Here is a 15,296-nt window from a genome sequence, read left to right on the forward strand (position 1 = left end):
ATATATAAACTATATCAAAAAGTAGTTAAAAATGGAAGTCCAGTTTTTCTACATGCTTCACATGAACTACTGAGTCGTGAACTAACGTTTTTCCAACACACCAACTTGTTACATTCTCTGTATCTTTGCTTACAAGATCTTTTGGGGATTTATTTTGTTTCTAAAATATCCTGATAGTAGCAAAAGTTACTGACCAAATTACTTGGAATAAACACATTCTATGTACATTTCCCCACAAAATGGAATACGTTTTGTTTGTTTGGAGGTGTGCACCAAATTTGGATAGGTCATTTTCTGCAGATGAATAACATGAAATGCATCTGGCTGGCTGGTTTAGTGCTGGTGAAGTGAGGGTTCTGCCAGAGCTAGGTGGGATGGACACCAGTCCCTACGCTTCTTCAGAGCAGGGGTAATACTGGGGTGTGTTTCAGAAGTGCCAGTGAACCAAATGCACCAGTCTGAGCTATAGCTCTCACAGCTATGGAGTTTCGTGTAAGTGCTGCTACATTCCACACAAAGCTTTCCCATAATGTGTTAACACTGCATTTCTAAAAATAATAAACATTTGATAGATATTTATTATCAAGATCTTTTGGCATAAACCTCTGAATTTGCTTTTTATATTAGTGTCCTGCCAAATCTTTTTCTTTTCCTCTCTTTACTTTCTGTAGACTTTAGAACTATTGCCTGGGGGCTTTCCAAGGGAAACAGACTTTTTAAAATTTAATATAAAATACCAGCAAAAAGAGTAAATTTTGGCATCAAATTAAAAGACAATAAATCAATTTTTTTTCTACTAAATTAATTATCATCAAAGGTTTCATTAACAGCAGATTTCTTATCAGCAAAGTCAACAACAAAATTGGAAATTGGACAACTTTCTCCCATTATCATAGAAGAAAACATTTCATAGCCCTTTTTTTCTCACTTTGTCCATTTTAGAAGACTGACTACAGCATGCAGGGTGAGATTCAAAAGTCTTCACATCTCTTCCTTCCTTCTTTGTTTTAACTAGAGTTGGAAAATGTGATATCAAAATACAATCTGAATACTAATCTGATTCTGTTTAAAAAGCAGTTTCTGTGCCTCGTTAATAGAGAAACCTTGAGATTATTATGGGTCTGAATTTTTAGCAGAGCTGTATGTTGCTAGCTGTGTGTAAGCAGAGGAACTTCTACTAAATTGAGGGAAAAGAGCAACAATCATGGTTTACTTTCCTCATTTTAATGGAGAAGATCTCTAAAGTTTTTTGTGAGTTGTGGGAATCAGTAACTCTTGAGCAGAGTGTGGGTAGTATGAAGACTGAAATATTGACTGAATAACATTTTTCCCCTGTCATGATACCTTTTACAATATGAGTTTTGGTGCAGATTTGGAGTGCTGTCTCCAGTGATGTATATTTTTTTTGTTTGTCTTGTTTTGGGAGGAGGGGGACTCAGGGGTGGTAGTAAGAAGAGATGTTTGCTTTATAGAGGGGGTCAGCACAAGTGTGAGTTCCTTGCTAAGCTTCAGATAACGGCTTTGGAAGAGGGTACTTGTGGGATTTTGCTGACTCACAGGGTTTCAATTCCTTCTTGGAGATACCATGATAACATTTGTTCCACAGCTTAAGGTGCTCAGGCAGTGGGGTGGGGTCGAACTGCACCTTATTCATTGCGCAGGGACTGCTCCGCAAGGTTTGTGGGCTATAATTATCCCTAGTAATTTAAGAATCCATTACCTTCTGCAGATGGAGATACAGTTTAATCAAATACAGCGGTAAATCAGCCTTTATTAGGCACATTCTGTAGGCTATTATGTAGGTGTTAATGTTTAAAATGCTTCTGTATTAAAATTCTTCCCAGGTGAACAGGCATGGCTTTAACTTGTAAAATATAATTTTGCAGCAATGACCACCAAATTTTGTTGTGTTTTCTTTCCTTTAGGAAATTATATTGTGAACAAAGACTCTTGGTACTTGTAATCCAAGGTTATGTTTTCCATGTGCTGCGGTCACTCTGTAAACCAGATGGCTACTCTTGGAAATTAGTAGCTGCAGACTAATATGGTTAGCAACTAACCAAAAATATGTAGAAGCTGAAAATCTGCAGCAGCTTCTATTTCTATGAAAATAGCAGTTTCCAGATTTGTCCCTAATTACTTCAAGTAATGGGATGCAACCACTCAGATCCCTTTGTAGATGTGGTCATGCTAGATGGTGCTCCCTTTCTATTATCTGTAAGTGCTGAGCCAAGGTTTGGAAACCTCTGTATTAACATTATAAATCTCTTTTGGATTTAAAACAGAAATGATTCATGGGATTTCCCTTCATCACTATTAATTGTATAGCAAACAGCAGTTTGCCTTCAGCCTGATTGCACTTGCAACGTAGCTCAGTGTCCACAGCAGCACACATTTGGTCTGTGCGAAAGAGACAGATCTGCGATGGAGTAGAAAGATGGAGTATCTCTTCAGCCTAGCAATAAAGGTACAATTGCACAATTTGTATTTATGGACTGCTGCTTTAAACATACTGATAGATAGACTGCAATTATCACTGCCAGTGTAGTTTCTCAAGGCCTTCCAGTCCAAAACTAAGAATTTCAATCTCATTAAAGGCTGAGAGGCCTTGTGGGGATATCAGATCTTGAGCAGGGCTCTGTCATGCCAACTGCTCTTGTGTTATCAGTATGTTCCTAGTCCCCAAGCCAATTGCCCATTAATGAAATGAGCTTCTTGTTTTAAACTTAAACTATCCAGTCTTGGGGAACCATAGAGATACAACCAGGTCTACTTCTATACTGTATTTTGATTGATAAAAGTTACTACTTAGGGTTTGGGCTTTTATAAGACTTTTTTTTAAAATTACTTGAATAAGCTATATTTATTTGTTAATGTTGTATCTTGGGCATGTTGTTTATATGTTAAATAATATTTATTTGGTGAAAGTCATGCCATGCCAGTGAAAAGCAGCAAATATAAAAAATATGGCAACAGTATGAGTTCTGTGAAATTTAACAGTAGTATCAAGTAGGTATTTTGTTTCAGGAGAACATAAATATTCACTCTGTTACTGCTGTATATTAAACATTTGGGAACAATAAAACATCCAGTCCTGGCTTCTGGGAAAATTATAAGCAGCACTGCTGTTGCTGCTGCCCCTGAGAAAGTGATGCATAGAATTCTGAGTAAAGTTGGGACTTCTCTGCTCTAGTTGCAGTGGTCATTGAGTAGCAGCTGAGGTTCTGCAGGTTCCTGTGCAGTTTTATCCTGTCACAGGTTTCTTGGGCCATTGACGATGAGTCAGGATAGGCATGACAGTAAAAATGTCTTCATTTGCAAGTTCTACCAGAGCCATAGTTCCTTACAAATTATCCAAGCTTTGAAGACACTATGCCTGTTTACATGAATAATATCAGCCTGCATTTACTGCAGACTTCTGTGTTTGGTAATGCAAAATAATAATCTCTTACACCCTGTTAGCCTTTGGTTTTAATAAAAGCATTGTTTGGGACAATGAGCAGGGCTGAGCTACTTCTAATTCACTGGATGCAAAAGACATGCAGTTACAAATGGCAGCCCACAGTTACTGTAATTAATGTGACAAAAAGTGGGGAAAAAAAAAGTGGAATGAAGAATAACAACATGTTTGAGAGCTGTGTGTAATTTTCATGTGTTGTATTTTAAATTAAATTATGAGTGCAGAATGAGCAGGATTTCTTCTGACAGTAACTTCTGAGTGTAGTCATTAATGCTGGTAGGTTTATCTGTTACAGACTGACTGCCATGTAGATGTATGGTGACTGTGAGTTTGACTTTAAACATTGAGGAAATAAAAGAAATAGAAGTAATGCTAGTAGCCTTTTGTTTCAAAGAATTTAAAAGAACACAAAAAGCAAGTATCTAATGGTGCTGGTAGTTGCTTGCTTTCTGGGCCAGAAGCAGCATCTCATTTTCATTTATATCTCCCTCACTGGGATAATGTTTTCAAGCTTCCTCATATAAAACGTTTTGCAATGTTTTCTCAGTTAAAAAGTACCACTACCGGGATTCTTGTGTAAAAATTAGAGCTTTTACCATCAATAATCTGATGCCCTGCTAGAGTTTGCCCAGCAAATGGAGAAGCAGTGCATTTGATGTTGCAACTTAAAAGGCTGATGGTGATGTGGTCCAGGTGTTCTGAGTTAGCAATACATGCAATAAGGTACAAAACCTATACAGTTGGCTCATAAATACTTCATTCCTGACTTTCCTTAAATGAAGGGAAAGGACTGCTTTAGTCAAATCTCGGTTTTCTTTTTTAATGCTAATATTATGACCAATACAAAAATCCATATACAAATGGCAAATTATTTCTTATATGTCTGTATGTTATTATCTGCAAGTGAATCAGTGATTTTGTGTAATAAATAGATTAGTCATGAAACAAAGACTGGAATTAGGCTTGATAGTATCTTTGTTTTGTATAGATTTTTTTTAAATTACCAACTTTTGAATTGTTTAAACAGTTTTTTTCATTAGCAGTAAATGGCCAATGTGAATATCCCAGGTTATCCTGAATGAATGAAATGTTTACTGATCTGCAAGATACAGGTACCAGCTGACACTGGAATTTTGATGAAAGAGACCATGGATATCATAAAGTATATGCAGTGGAATGGAATTTGGTTCTTTCTGACAAGCAAATGAAGGGTTTAAGCCTAAGTCTCATAATGGAGAAAAGTAATAATAATAACAGTTATAATAATAATAATAACAATAATAATGCAAAAACACTTAAGTCACAGTCATCACATCTGTAAAGACAACTGTTTTTATTAGCTTGAAGCCTCTAAATTAAAACCACATTTGATGGACAGTGCTGATTTTTTTAGAAGTGTAATAACAGAGGAGCCCTCCATTAAAGTCTATTATTGCAATTTAAATGGTCGATCTGGTGGCTTACAGATCATATCTGGAGCAAGAGATATTGTATGCAGTCCATTTTCTGTTCTACATAGGCCCATGTTCTGGTGCTCACATGTTCCTACCATTTCACAATGGTACGGTCTTGTCATTGATAGATTCCATGTATGAGCCATAGAGATATGTCAAATTTGCGTCCAGATCATAAAGCAAAAAAGTGAGTGTTACCTGAAAATGGTAGAGCGCTTGAAAGAGATGGTAAGTCTCTTTCTTTTAATCAGGGAGTTTAATCCCAGACTCTGAGGTAGTAAACCAACCCATTGTAGATATTTACAGTAATTTACGGGCATAGAAAAAAATGATTGTTTTGGTTGGATTTCTCATAAAACAGTAACAAAAAAAAGATATATTTGTTTACTCTGTTTCATGTAGAATTTAGTAGATAATATCAACAAAAAGAAGATAAGGGTTTTTACAATTTCCTACAAGCATTTGCAACAGGTCACAACTACAGTTAGCATTAGGCTTTTCATTTTAAAAATTCAGTGCATTTAGAAAACATCTTTTAATACATGCATGATATGAAATAAAAGAAACAAATGGAGATAGTCATTCACACAAGGGGAAGAGGCAGCCCCCTAATAAAGTCCATAGCAAAGCCTGTTTGATCAGGATGCGTCAGGTTAATCTACTGGGATTTGTTCCCCTTCCCACCTTCACAACTCTTTCCAGCTCTATCTACCCTCATTTCACTGAGCAAATAATATGAATAGAAGTAATCCGTATCCACTGCAAGATCACCATGAAGAGGAATTTAAAGCAGTGATTTATAAATGAATAAGAATGTGAAGCATAACATTGCAGTATTAAGTGCTGACATGATGTCACTGGAAAATCTGAAATAATAGTGAGGAAAAAAATAAAAAAATGCCAGTACAATTCATTCTCATGCCAGATCTTAGAATTTTTCCTGGTGTTGTTACCTTAGGAGAAGCCATGGACACCTCTTTTCTTGATCTGAAAAAGCTCCTGCTTTTTCAGCGGAGGATCGCAGTGAGGCTGTGTAGGTCCCCTTTACAGGGCCATTGCAAGGAGAGAAAAAAGAATAAACAGTGATTCTTTTGCGGTACCTTGAAAGCCAACTCTGGACTTCAGTCTGCAGCTATAAACCAGTAAGTACTGTAAATGACAGAATTCCTTCTGCTAATCTGCATCTAATACTGTCTGAGTGCGTGGTGATTCTTAGCTGTTCTGACTTGTTTTATTTGTAGGAATTCATTGGATTTGTTGTTTTTTCCCATTTGAATTATTATTTATTGCACTTCTGTAAGTCTGTACTGCCCATAAAAGCTTGTATTAAAGGTCTAAAGATTTTACACATGAGACTTAAATATCCTCCTACTTCCACACTGGCATAGGATCAAGGCATAGGCTTGTATTAGGATCTTCTGTATGCTGTAAATCATATCTCCCGTGTGCTCCAGTGTTATGTTGTTGGTACTATGGAGATATTGGTTCTTTATAGCTTTCAACCATCCTAATATATTTTCAGAATATACCACTAAACAAATTTAACCTTTTTTTTTTCTTTTTTTTCTCAGACCTCTAATTATTTCTTTCTTGAGGTGAAGCTCATATAGAGCAGGCAGCAGATTAAGGTGTTTCTGAAAGCTCTGATTTTCTGTCATCATCCTTAGGAATGTTATGAGTGTGTATTTTTATAACAACAATGAAAAAAGGCTGAATATGTGTCACTTCTACTTTCATACTTCATGAAAAATCTTTTTATATGGTACTGCTATAGTCCCAAAGAAAGCCATTACCTACTCTCTCTAAAACTATTCTATTAGCAGTCTTTTCTCTGTGGCATAATGTTTGTTGGAGGGGAGATAAGAAAGAGAAAGGGCTTTTTTAAAAAAGACTGTTTATTGTGAAGGAAAAACAAAGCAGTAAAACAGAACACATAAAAAATGAAAATTGCTATATCATTTAATGAATATTTTGTAAAAATAATTTTCTCTTCTCGTTCTACGAATTCATGATAGGAGCACTGCTGGTTGCTTGTACGTGATTTATCATGTCAGGTTATATTGCAGCAAGCAGACTATATACCCTTTGACCTTGAAGACTCCTACAATACTGCTATAAATTTTGGTTTCTTAAAAGCAAGGAGTGAAAATGCCCTTTCATTTAGACACTTACAGAGCTTAAATACCTAGCAAAATGAGATTTAGGCCTCTTTATTCTGCTTTGCATTAGTAGATGATATTTTGTCGTTCTGAATTTATGTGGAAAAATACTTGGAATTTTTTGCATCTCTGCCCTGATATTTATGTCCACAGATAAATGTTATTTTCAACACAAATATGTGGACCGTTTTAAAAGAGTGTTTCCATGCCAGTGTTTGCTGGGCTGTGAAACTATGAAGCTGTCAGTGCAGTTTCTTTCAGAACTGGATTTTTGACTGTTCCAGCTTCAACTGTATTACAAGCAAAGAATTCCTATGTGATGAAAACCTAGAAAGATACCTTATTAAACAAGGAATATTCGGTTCTCACAGATGCGTCCAACATACATGTTACATTTTCAGACCAGCACATCTGGCACCAGTTTCCCTTGTGCCCAGCAGTTCTCCTTCACTCCAGCCAGGAGCTGGCATCAGCATACTCTTGCACCAGAGCTGCAATGGGGAACAGACCACACGGGCTACCTGGCCAGCAAAAATCCCTGCCTGGTTGAATGAAAGTGCTGTCCTGCACTCTCCCGTTTTCCTTCTGCATGGATGGTGCTTTCCTTCTGTCAAGCTGCTGATCTTATTATGTTTGAAACCTCTGTTGCCCATCAGAGCCTATCAGTGGATCTCAAAAATCTCAGCACTGGGAGAAGGGTTGTGTCCAAAATAAGAAAAGCTATTAACAACCTTTGTGAAAATCTTTTGTGTTAGTAAATTTGTGGGGTAGTTGAAGCATGCCAAGTAGGCAGCTCACACTTTTTTAATATAGATAAGTGTATTTTTGTCTCTGAAACCTTTAAAGCCACAGTTGGCAGAACCACATCCTGCATAGAAGTTACAAATGAAATAAAATCAACCTGTTGAACAGGCATCTGTTTTAAAATGCTGTGTTAAATCATGAGTTCAGCATCATCCCTCTTCTCTTTAATCCGATTCTTAAATTCTTCCATAAGTTAAGATTCTTAACATTCTTCCATTCAGTTAAGCTTGGTCTACTCTCAACCTGCTTAATCATAGGGAGCTTAGGTTAATGTACAACTCATTGACTGATGAGAAAATTTCATGGCTACTTTCTTTTGTTCTATGATGAAGATGTTCAAGGGCCTCTCTGACTAAGAACAGAAATAATTAAATTATACACATCTCTAGAGAGAACCAAATTGTACCCTGGAGCAACCAATGAAACTGCAGCCAGAGGAGGTTCAACAGACCCCTGGGGATCCAGGGCTGAGATGGCAATGGGCACACTTGTGTAGTGAGTGTTCTTGCATCATTAGTGTAAATCAGTGTCCCATTTTTGTGGCAAAAACATAGAATCTTTCTACAGCTATAAAGGCAATGATAACTAGTTCTGTAGTTCGGCTGGTTTTCTCAGTATTGAATTGTACGCATGTTATGTAAGGCAAAAAGAAATTTCCATTTCTATGTTACTTCTTTCTCATTCAAGGTACCAAAACCAGGACTATATAATGGCAATGTAATGAAACAACTTGTGGCACTGAACCAAAAGAGCTCCATGATTTAACAATGGTAATGCTATTCATGTGACACTTGATGGCATTCAATGCTTTAACTAGGAAGGTTCCATTCTTTATGAATTTTTACACCATAAAGATGAAGAAATGTGGATTTTGTTTTTAGTGGGGCCTTGTATTTTATTAATATCTTAAAAATCCATACCTCTGTAGTGTCAGTATCAAAGAGGTTATCGAAAAACAAATTATTTGGAATTATACTTTCTGATTATGGGAATTTTGGAGAAATTTACTCTAAAATTAAAAACAGGAAAATTCAAACCTCTTGATAATTATTTTAAGAAACCAAAAACTAAAAATTATTGAAAAACAAAACAAAAATCTTAAGTGTTTATAGTCTGGTGAGACACCTGAGACATCCATAGTTCTAAAACAACCTCGGTGACTCTTTTTTAATGTATTTAAGCTTTCATTCAGTGTACCATATGACTGATAAGCAGTTCCAATTTCAGAAATAGTAACCGGAATCCAATGAAATACATCATCGATTAAGATACAGACTCTGCCTATTATTCCCTCTCCAGTTCATTGAGTTTTAAATTATATTATCTATGCTTCTGTACTCTGAAATAGGGAGCAAAAAGTACCTTTCCCCTTCTCCCTTGTGGCCAAGGAGCAGTTTCCCAAAGCTAGCAGATGTGATTTTCAAACCTCACAGGGAAATTGAATTCAGGCTCTTGTTTAAGAAGTGTTCTGCTGCATATGTAGAGGACAATTTTGCTAACACCAACAGCATCCTCACAACTGTTATAAAGTAATTCCCATCTACAGCAGTGAAGGGCAAGGAGTAGGAGAATCACAGAATCACAGAATCACAGAATTACCCGGGTTGGAAGGGACCTCAAGGATCATGTAGTTCCAACCCCCCTGCCTAGCAGGGCCACCAAACATAACGCCTTTACTAGATCAGGTTGCCCAGGGCCCCGTCCAACCTGGTCTTGAACACCTCCAAGGACGGGGCATCCACAACCTCCCTGGGCAGCCTGTTCCAGGACCTAGCCACCCTTATAGTAAAGAACTTTCCCCTAACATCCAACCTAAATCTTCCCTCCTTCAACTTAAAACCATTTCCCCTAGTCCTGCTATTATCAGCCCTTTCGAAGAGTTTACTCCCCTCCTGGGAGTAAGTTCCCTTCAGGTACTAAAAGGCTGCAGTGAGGTCACCCCGCAACCTTCTCCAGGCTGAACAAACCCAACTCCCTCAGCCTGTCCTCATAGGGGAGGTGCTCCAGCCCCCTGATCATCTTCGTGGCCCTCCTCTGGACCCTTTCCAAAATCTCCATATCTTTTCTGTACTGAGGGCTCCACACCTGGACACAGGTTTGTGGGTCGCAGACTAGGAGCCATTCTTGTAGCCCTCACCAGGGGCAGCACTGCCAACAACTCCAGGCAGCAGTTTTGCCTCTGAGCAGACAGAACCACACAGTTCTGTTACACCTGAGGAGTCTGCATTGGTAGAGAAGGCTCACACTTCACCTGCCTTCATCCACAGACATCACTATCAGGTTGGGGTTATTTTGTAAGTAATAGCATATATGTAACATTGTAATAGCTACAGAGCATTATAAACAGGTTCATTTAACAGAGACTCTTGTTTACCATAGCCAGCAGCAAAACAAAAAGTAAGACTTATCTGTCAGTGCTGTAAGTAGCAACTGAAAAGACCTTTACAAATGTAATGGAGTTAGGGAGCTCTCCCGGTTTCTAATTTACTTCAGTAATTCATTAGCATACACTTTAACCTTAATCGCTGGTCCCCACAGGGTTCAGAAGCTGTGCCAAAACAGGAAAAATTAATTTTCTACAAATAACTTCCCTGTTTTTTTTTCCTGATTCAGGAGCACCAGAAGGTAGCACAGCTTTGGTGATTTGATCTCAATACATAAGATTTCAGCACTCGTTTCAGCCAGCATTCTTCTGTATTGAATTTTCTTTTTTAGGCTGCTAAATATTGGGCGTGACATACAGGAGGATATGATTCATTTTGATGGAACAGCTTCTAGGTATCTGTATTGGTGCTTATTAATTACTTTAGCAGAAGTGTTTTGTTCCTTCGGTTCCTCTTGAGGATTAAATACCACATAACATATGTTAGATTTTGGCAATCTTATGTTTACAGAAGTTTAAAAAATATTTTGAGCAGTTGTGCATGAAATTATTTAATATCCCTCATGAGAAGAAATGCTAACAATGTTAAGCCCAAATACAACTGCTTTCTATGAATACTCTTTCCATTTCTCATGAGAAGGAGCTGAATGGAATATGAAATTTCCACACTCGGAGCTCAGGAAAATCAAGCCCACAGTGATACCTGAGGTCGCACATTAAGAGAGATAAGTTGAATACTGAGAGAAGTAAAAATAATGCCTGTCAGCCTGGGTATGATCCCTAGTTGAGAGAACAAATGAATTTGTTTCAGAAGTCTAAGTGAAATATGTAGGAGGCAGCATCTAGGACAGGTAAAATGAGAATGAAGCAAGGTATTTTCTTAAGTGCTCTTCCATGAGACCTGCTCTCTGTAGGGCCATGTTGTTGTGGCTGTCTATAAGCTAATGCACAAGTGGACCCGAGGTGTCCGGTGTGAACAAGCAGTGGTGCAACTCCCCACCCCAGCAGCAGGGGGTGCTGTTAGCAGGCAGTGATCTCCCACACCTCGCCCTGCCTGACAGCAGCCTTCTGCAACCTTCCCCTTAAAGGCTCAAAGCTGCATTTCTGTCATCATATTAATGTGTTCATATACTCTTGGCTGTTCTCATCACCTCTGGCACTGATGTTTTCTCCTCCCAGCATTGCTGAATAATTTGGAAAGTTTAAATAAACAGGTGATTAATTTGCATCCTCTCTGCTCCCAGCAGTTCTCATGTGCTTCATTGCTGGGACCTCGGCACCATGCTTTCAGCTGCAGCACCCCAAGTCAGTCTACAGTTTGACTCCGCTCACCAGTTTCCACCTCCCAAAACCAGATGCTTTTTGAGCACACCTTTTCCAGGATTCATCTTATCTCCTGAAATCATTTCATTAGGAAGATAATAATAATTTTTGAATGTTATCTTCTGTTCTATAGAAAACTGAAGGATATTGCTTCTAATTGCCAGCCAGGGTTCATGGAGGCCCAGTGGTGAATATTCTGGAGAGAGCAGCTGCCTGACTGCGGGCCTCCTTGCTTTTCCTATGACATTTGTTGCTTTTTTCTTCATCTGCATCATAACTTGCTGTATAGAGAGGTGATTCAAAGCACAGGCAGAGTAAACATCCATGTGTTTTACCTACAGAGCTATGCAAGACCACTTGCTGGTGATTCAGATGTGAGTTGTGGGCGAAGAGCTTCATCATGGAAGGAGGAGGATCCTAGCTGTTCTTGGTGGGAGAGATGGTGCTGTCTGGTGAGTTGTTGGTGACAAACTGAACTAGAATGGATATGAAAGGAACTGAAAACCTTCTACTTGTAAAGAAGTTCCGCTTTCCCAGTCCTTGCTTCTTGCATTTTCTGTGAGCAGCAAACCTGGCTGCTAGCTTCTCTATCCCACTGTATTTTTCTGTGTCACAGTCTTAGAGCTGAATGTTGTCCATGTGGCTTAAAATTTTAATGACTAGTTGTCTGTATCTGATGCAGTTCAGTCTGTGTCATTACAGAGTCAGGCAGCATATTTCACTGAAACCGAACCACATACCTCAATACTAAACCCACTGACATGTACCCATGCTTCTCATCTGGAAAGAGGATTTTTAGAAAGTGTTTAACATAGACAAGTCACTGAACTGTTTTTGTGGAAATCACCTGTGATAACCATAATACATTTATCTCGTATTCTAAGCTGCTGTTGTTTCCTATGTGATCTTAATAAAAAAGGATCACAGGAGAGGGATTTCATGTATGATGGAAATGGGCTTTTTAAAGTAAATCCTTCCCTGTAAAGGAGTAGCTTTTCTCAGTAGGTATGATACGAGACAAGGCTGTATTGATCTGTCAGGTAGGTTCTTCCCTTCCTGTTTTCTGATGGTACATCTAATTCACAGTGCGTCTCTTTATAGTATTTTTGTTGCAGGAGCTGCAGTGTCAGATCTTTGAAAATGTCTGAGTATGAAAGCTTTAATTGAAATCTCTTTTAGGTTGTATGCTGACATGCTTCTTCATAGCTATTGTGCTGCTGGTTGTACTGTTGTCATATAAGAAAATTCAATTCTGCTACTAGGTGAATCAGTTTAAGATCTCAGAAACCTACCTGAGTATTCTAAGAGGATTCTTTAAAGTAATTGAAGGTGGAAAACCAGAGTTGTGGAAAACTGGCCTGACTGGCTTTGAGTGGACTTGCCTGTAGCTTCTGACACTGAACACCTAGGGATTGAAGATCTGCTGTAGATTTTCTGTGACTGTGTTCCAGAATTGCTTGAGACCCCTTTTATCTGTTGCTCATCACTGTGACTTAATACAAAAGAGTTGCAAGGATTTTATTTTTAATTTTAATTGCTGGCAAAAAAAATGGCTTTTGTTTTTGTTTCCTGTAAAATCTAAAGTAGTTTCCCTTCTTCTAGAGCCATTTATTAATTGTTTCTTTTTTGTCTGATTAGTCTCTTTATTTTTTACATTGGTGCTTCACTTCAGCTGCGCACACTTTCAACCAAATCTTTGGGGAAAAAAAAGGAAAATGACAAAACCAAAACCAAATCATTGTGTAACTCTGCATTGAGAGCATGCTCGCAGGGGCTGAATGCAAGATGATGATTGTATTTTATGTAGCAGAAATGCCAAGTCACAGCCTGTAACAGTGATTGAGCACCTGGTGGGAAGGTAGGGCCAACCTAGGGAGCTCAGTGCATGCAATGCACCTGAGTAACTGGAAGGGGTAAAGCCAGGATCCACCCCTTCTCAGACCTCATTTAAGGGAAGGCTGTGGAGTCAAGGGAATCCTGAGGCCTGAAACTAAAGAGCTTTTTTTTTCCTGTGCTTCTGCTTCTATGGCTGTTGCGTTTGGGTTTGTTTGTTTGTTTGTTTGTTTGGTCATTTGTTGCAGACAAAAACTTTGCCACCCTGCTGTTGTCACTGTACTTTCCTCTATGTTATGGCATTACAGATTTTTGTCTTACTGCTACGTAATTCATCAAAATGTTACTGAAATCAAAGATGTGAGGCTTGGTACTCAAAAAGAAAACAGGTAACCAGGTGTGATGCATTTCAAATTAAAGAAGTAGCATATTCAGAAGTTGCAGCATGAAATATACTTTACTACAAGCTATTATATGAGTGAAAGGTAGTGGTTGAGAACACACAGGGCTGTATCAGCTCTTGTGAGGCAGCTCAGTGCAGTGAGAATGTCCCCTTTGGTGCAGGCAGCTGCAGTGTCACACTGCGCTAAGCAGTTTTCCCAGATGGACCTGCTGTCAGCAGGGAGTGTCCCTTCTCTGTCCCTTTGGTGGTGTGGCTTATAAGACTCACACTAGTTTGCTGGAAAGGGGGAAAAAAAAACAGTTCTTCTCCAAATTTTGCAGTGAGGCTGTTTTAGCTTTTTATTAAGAAAAAAATATTGTCCTTTCTCTCTCTGTAAATCTAAAAATACTTTCTTTGCTTTGACTTCAATTTTCCTTTTTCTTTCTTTCTTTTCTTTTTTAATGATGTAGCTGAGAACATTGGGTTTCCTGCATCAAAGTTCGAATGAGGTTATTTTCCAGTTTAGGAGGTTTTGGCTTTTGTTCTTTGGCCTTCAGGAGGAAAATAATTTGTAGACAAACATGTGCACCTGGTGCTAAAACAATAGGCATTAATACATTTCTAAGGAGGATGGAATGGAACCCTCATACACTAGGTTTCCAGGAAAGCATTCGGCCATGACTTGTTCTACGCCAACTAATAATTGTTTTGTTTTGATGTTTTTACTTAGGATCATTGCTGAATAATTTCCCATTTCTTTTCTTCTCTTGCAATTAGTCAAATTAGAAAAATAATGCTTAAATAGTGTTGCAAATTTTAATATGCTAATAAAAACAATAACCAAAGGCAACCATTAATGATTAAAAACAATTTCCCCTAAATTATTGTTAGTTTTATTTTGGGGAATAAAATAAAGGTTAAGCCAAGTCCTTTGTTTATTCCGCTACAAAGATCAAAGTCAGAACAGATGCAACTGAGATACAAGTATAGTTCTGTGATAGGTATCTCTGTGCCATTCTTAAAAAAATCAGAGGCATCATGCATGTAAACACTGCACACATGTTACCACTGTCTGGCCACTGCAGTCGCTACAGTTGTAGTTTCACTCTTATGCATTAATATAAAATTCACTCTTATGCATTAATATAAAATTCACAAAGTCAGAAAGTGTAACTTATTTTAGGTATTCTGGATATGACTTCTATTACTTACACACCACAATTTTGAATATGGATCTCATTTGTTTTCTGCATGTACTTTTCCATCATATCTAATGAACTCCAGCTGAAGTCTTACCCAGAAGTTGCACGATGCTAAAACTCTGCCTAGATATTATTTGGAATATTTGCTTATGTTTTTTCTTTTTCCTTTTCCTTGAGATATAAAATAATTATTCTCAGAACATAATCAGAGAAGAGTGAAAGAAAATCCACAAAAAGGTATTAAAACACCACGAGAGACATCTGATGAGTGGGTGGGTTTTCTTCAGAGTCCATCT

General features: G+C 38.0%; 1 protein-coding gene across 8 annotated transcripts in view; it reads left to right on the forward strand.

The window, feature by feature from the left end:
• LOC107312724 (uncharacterized) overlaps window positions 1–15,296 on the forward strand; it is a 397,430-nt gene that overhangs the window by 332,899 nt on the left and 49,235 nt on the right. For 7 of the 8 annotated variants that reach the window (XR_014945158.1, XM_085544596.1, XM_085544594.1 and 4 more), the window contains 3 exons: window positions 2,286–2,467; window positions 5,873–6,056; window positions 11,925–12,035. The gene's annotated coding sequence lies outside the window, so the exon portion shown is untranslated. The remainder of the gene's footprint in view (window positions 1–2,285; window positions 2,468–5,872; window positions 6,057–11,924; window positions 12,036–15,296) is intronic. The other variant, XM_085544600.1, reaches the window with a different exon arrangement.

Source organism: Coturnix japonica, chromosome 4 (genome assembly GCF_054131305.1).
Source record: "Coturnix japonica strain WE chromosome 4, WE-NBRP24, whole genome shotgun sequence".
Lineage (NCBI taxonomy): Eukaryota > Metazoa > Chordata > Aves > Galliformes > Phasianidae > Coturnix > Coturnix japonica.